General features: G+C 41.4%; 1 long non-coding RNA gene across 1 annotated transcript; it reads right to left on the bottom strand.

Annotated features, from left to right (window-relative positions):
• Window positions 1-716: 716 nt before the first annotated feature.
• Window positions 717-5,229, bottom strand: LOC146079762 (uncharacterized). The gene is made up of 4 exons (XR_014474735.1): window positions 5,054-5,229; window positions 4,459-4,526; window positions 1,300-1,361; window positions 717-763 (listed from the first exon to the last, which is right to left on the bottom strand). It is a non-coding gene; the product is annotated as an uncharacterized LOC146079762 (long non-coding RNA).
• Between the last annotated feature and the right edge of the window lie 320 nt (window positions 5,230-5,549).

Raw genomic sequence — 5,549 nt, 5'->3', positions numbered from 1 at the left:
ATGACCAGGTGCCGGCATCTACACAATGTAGCTGACAGGCGATAGGACTGGCTAATGTGCAGTAGTAGCAGCAATGGCACTATGCATGTGCATTGGCTACAGCCCATAGAAGCCAGCTTCCTAATGGTACTTTCTGTCGAGTAGATGCATTAAAGGTAGGACAACCAATAGGAAGTCCCAGAGAAGCCAGGGCAGTCATGGACATGAACAGAGGTTGTGGATATTACTGGGGGGGACCTGACACTGGAAGGCACCAATTATAGTATCACTAGTAGCAGTAGCCACATAAATAGTTAATATACTGATTGATAAATAGTCTCTTGGTTTGCTCTGGCTAAATGGGCTCCTTAGTGTTCCCTACTGAAATATGCATCAAACAGATCACATTACTTACTACTACATACTGTATATGTGATAATACATACAGAGAGCACCATGTCAGGGTATACATTACAAATAGTAACAAGGCTCCTTGCTGGATAATTGTAGACACAATTTAGGGTAATGGTGGTGTTGGGTGCGGTGCCCCTGGACTGGTTGGGCTGGGTGGCTTATGTGTTGCACCATAGGGGTTGAGGAAAGCTGAAGTGCAGCAGAAAAGACACTGTGTAGCAGTTGTGGAGAGAAAGTTAAGGCAGCAGAGCTGCGCAGCTGGAAAGTGTGTGATGCGTTGCTGTAATTAGGAGAATACTTACCAAAAGGGCTCCGGTGATTTTCCGAGGTCCCCTTGAGCAGCGGTGACAGAGGCGGTGACTGATCCAAGCTGTAATCGATAAAGAAGAGGGTGTGGTGAGTGATTGTCCAGCCCCAAGGCAGCACAGTACAGCCTCCTGCATATCCCACAGATCAGCCCAGAGATAGTCCAGCCGGAGACAGCCTACAGGATGGCCCACAGATAGCTGTAACGCCCCTGCAGTAACCTCATAGCCAGCCTAACACCTCTCCCGGCTAAAGAAAGCATTGTATGTAACATTCACCTCATCCAGGCAGCAATAAGCAGTACCTACACTGGCATTTGGGGAGAGACTCTAGTAGTTAATACTGCACACAATACCCAAGGCGTCCTTAGCTACAAGTTAGGAGGAAGGGAGTAGTGGCTGCTGAATCAGCCCCAAAGCTGCATATTACAGAAGTGGACTGACACTTATAGAGACACTTGTGGCAATTATACTGCTAAGGGAAAATTGCTTATATCATTCTACTCAGGATATTCCAAAAAGATTGCTAGCTTCTGTCATCTATTATCAGATTATTTGACGTTCAAGTTAAAAGTCAGCAGCATTTTTACGCAAGACTTACCTTATGTATTCTCTTGACTTTGGATTACAAATACACAGAGAGTTGACCTTGCAGCGTGGGACCTATAAAAGAAAGAATATTTTTTATAAATAAGTGCTTAAAGAACAGGTGACTGCAGTCATAATAGGGTTAACCCAAGACTATTGTAGACATAAACAATTATTGCGCAATGATAATCTAGTACTGGTAAAACGCTATAACCTGTTTTGATATTGTAACGGTTTGTTATACATTGCAGGTGAATGGATAGTTGCTTAATTGCTTGTTGCAGAATAGTATAACTTATGCTCTAAGTAATATTGTTATACATCAATATCTCACCAATGTTACGTGGGAAGAATCTCTGATGTTTGTATTTATATATTGATATTTTGTGCATAATAGTATCCTTGATTTCCATCAGTTCCTTTAAGAAAAACGGAGTTCCAGCTTAATAAAATTACTCTATTATTTTTCCCGTGAGTTATTGTGGTGAGCTGTTGATAATTGCTATTGCAAGATAACCTGTAAGGATAAAGATACTTATCTGTGAGGGTATCACATTTGGCGTCGCACGAACAGGATAAGAACAAAGGGAAGAAATGTCAGCTGAAGAGTCAACATCGGGAATCTATTCTGCACAACCAGCTATGGCTGGCATCAACCCCATTACATTGCCTTACTACCCTGGAGCCCCATGGCTGCCAACTTATTCTGGGAAAGCATGTACTCCAGGTAACAGTATATTTAAGGACTTCAAGTCAAAACTGCTGTCACTATTTTGCATAGGTTCCCTTAATGAGCCACAGAAGGTGGAAATATTGATCGGACAGTTAAGAGGCCTAGCCCTTCGGGAAGTAAACTCTTGGTCTACTGAACAGAAGAAGAACGTAGACGACATATTTAAAAAATTGTCCACTATTTTTGATTTGCAAACTTTATCTGAACTTAAAATTAACTTCTATGCAAGAAAGCAACAGCCCCATGAATCCTTAAGAGAATTTGCTCTCAGTTTGCAGGAATCACTCAAAGAACTACAGAACTTTGACCCCCGTGAAAAACAACAAGAGGATGAAAAATTGACCAGTCAATTTATAGAAGGAGCTCTCGGGGATGCAGTGCGTACTACATTATGCATGGTGAGATTACAGAATCCAACTTGCCCTTTCCCTGAATTTAAGGAGACTGTTATCAAAATTCTGGGACTGAATACATCTTCTGAAACTACCTCCTCCTTATCAGTGGAAAATTCTGAGGCCAGAAGTCCCTCTAAAATCAGCTATAATGAAAGAAAAAAACCCATGGCACCCAAAGAGGCAGTCATACAGCATGCTCAGTTATCCTCCTGCCCTGACCAAAGTGAAGTATTAAAAAGCAAGATTGAAGAATCTATCCAGGGTTTTACAGAACTGTGCAGGGAGGTGGAAAACCCAACGAAAGAGCAATTGCTTCCTCAAGAACAACAGAAAGGTTATATCGAAAAGAGAGCCAGGAATTCGAGAATAAAACGGACCTACCAGTTTGACGCACAGGGATTGCCAGCATGTCAATGCCGTAGACAAAAGGAACATGTTCAGTTCAACTGCAGGCAACATGAGAAATTAAACTCAAACCCTGAGGCAGAGGATCAGTGCTCAGGAAGCACAGCAAGAATTGATCAACCTGTGGATGACAGACAAGATATAGGTCCAGAAACAGTATTGCAAAACCAGGCTAAAAATGTTGGTGTACCTAATGCAGGCAGTGTTCTGCCAGCCAGCACAAGGAACATTTTGGGTCGAGTATTATGGTTTAATGTCCAACGGGGTTATGGCTTTATAAACCGTATTGACACCAAGGAAGATGTATTTGTGCACTATACTGCCATTAAGAAGAACAACCCCAGGAACTTCTTCTGCAGTTTGGAAGAAGGAGAGTTGGTGGAGTTCAATGTGGTGATTGGAGAGAAGGGCACCAAAGCTACTAATGTAACTGGTCCTAATGGTGTTTCAGTGCAAGGCAGCAAATATGCAGCAGGTCGCAGTCCATATGCCAATGTCCCAGTGCAGAGAAAATCAGTTGGGAGGACAGTTGAACAAAATGTAGAGCAACAGAGTGAAGTGGTGCAGCAGAACCTACAGGATACTAACAAACCACAATCTCTTCCAGAGCCAGAATACCAGATTAAACCTAGAATGGATGACACACATGCCGGTAAAGTTCACTACAACCAGCCAGATTTAAAAACTGTTGAATATAAGGAAGACATTGAAAGAGTTGCCCACTTAACCACAGCAGAGAGGTTGGGTTCCCATGAACTTAATTGCCTTGGTTCTTTTATGCTAAAGTCTGAATCTATTTTATGTGAAGAACCATATATTTCAGTTAAAGAGCCCTTAACTTCTGTTCCATCAGAGTACAAACTTCCAAATAGTAAATATATTGAGATAAGTTCCAGTGAAACAGCATTAATTATGCACCAGATTTTGAGAAAATTTGGAATGAGGAACAGAAGTGCCCCATTTATATAGTATAGGCATTAGATTGAACATAAAAGTCAGAATAAGTAGTGCTTTAGTCAATATTAATTGTAAAAAGTGTTTTTTTTTTGAGTGCGTGTGTGTCCACAAATATTAGACGGTTCTTTATTAGATGTTGTCTGTTGTGTGAGGACACACAACGTTCCAGCGGGGAAGTAATGTAACACCCCAATAAGGGCTAATGTTTATACATAAACTAAAATGTTATATGGTTGTGATACAGTAAATGTAGCATATATCAAAAGTAATATTAGTAGTTAATTAATTATTTAGGAAAAGTATTAATGTGTTAATACCCCTTATTAATAGAATATTGTGGACTGAACACTGTTTACCCCTTTCCTGAACTGACAATGGACTTGTCCTCATAGCCCATTAGGGTGGACTATACCATATACCCTGCTTTAAAGGGGAGAACTGTGAGGAATATTCCAGAAAGGAAAATATACTCTGACAGTTGGCAGAGCCCCTGCTCATCAGGAAACCCCAGAGCAGGGACTATAGAGGTGCTCAGGGGAAAGAGCGGTAGGTGTGTTGTGGATAGGGATTGAGGAAAGCTGAAGTGCAGCAGAAAAGACACTGTGTAGCAGTTGTGGAGAGAAAGTTAAGGCAGCAGAGCTGCGCAGCTGGAAAGCGAGGCTGTAATTAGGAGAATACTTACCAAAAGGGCTCCGGTGATTTCCCGAGGTCCCCTTGAGCAGCGGTGACAGAGGCGGTGACTGATCCAAGCTGTGATCGATAAAGAAGAGGGTGTGGTGAGTGATTGTCCAGCCCCAAGGCAGCACAGTACAGCCTCCTGCATATCCCACGGATCAGCCCAGAGATAGTCCAGACAGCCGACAGGATGGCCCACAGATAGCTGTAACGCCCCTGCAATAACCTCATAGCCAGCCTAACACCTCTCCCGGCTAAAGAAAGCATTGTGTGTAACATTCACCTCATCCAGGCGATAAGCAGTACCTACACTGGCATTTGGGGAGAGACTCTAGTAGTTAATACTGCACACAATACCCAAGTCGTCCTTAGCTACAAGTTAGGAGGAAGGGAGTAGTGGCTGCTGAATCAGCCCCAAAGCTGCATATTACAGAAGTGGACTGACACTTATAGAGACACTTGTGGCAATTATACTGCTAAGGGAAAATTGCTTGTATCATTCTACTCAGGATATTCCAAAAAGATTGCTAGCTTCTGTCATCTATTATCAGATTATTTGACGTTCAAGTTAAAAGTCAGCAGCATTTTTACGCAAGACTTACCTTATGTATTCTCTTGACTTTGGATTACAAATACACAGAGAGTTGACCTTGCAGCGTGGGACCTATAAAAGAAAGAATATTTGTTATAAATAAGCGCTTAAAGAACAGGTGACTGCAGTCATAATAGGGTTAACCCAAGACTATTGTAGACATAAACAATTATTGCGCAATGATAATCTAGTACTGGTAAAACACTATAACCTGTTTTGATATTGTAACGGTTTGTTATACATTGCAGGTGAATGGATAGTTGCTTATTTGTTTGTTGCAGAATAGTACAACTTATGCTCTAAGTAATATTGTTATACATCAATATCTCACCAATGTTACGTGGGAAGAATCTCTGATGTTTGTATTTATATATTGATATTTTGTGCATAATAGTATCCTTGATTTCCATCAGTTCCTTTAAGAAAAACGGAGTTCCAGCTTAATAAAATTACTCTATTATTTTTCCCGTGAGTTATTGTGGTGAGCTGTTGATAATTGCTATTGC

This window comes from Crinia signifera, chromosome 5, assembly GCF_055691185.1.
Source record: "Crinia signifera chromosome 5, ASM5569118v1, whole genome shotgun sequence".
Classification (NCBI taxonomy): Eukaryota; Metazoa; Chordata; class Amphibia; order Anura; family Myobatrachidae; genus Crinia; species Crinia signifera.
Note: the sequence above shows the minus strand (reverse complement) of the source record. Positions and strands in the feature narration are given on the sequence as shown.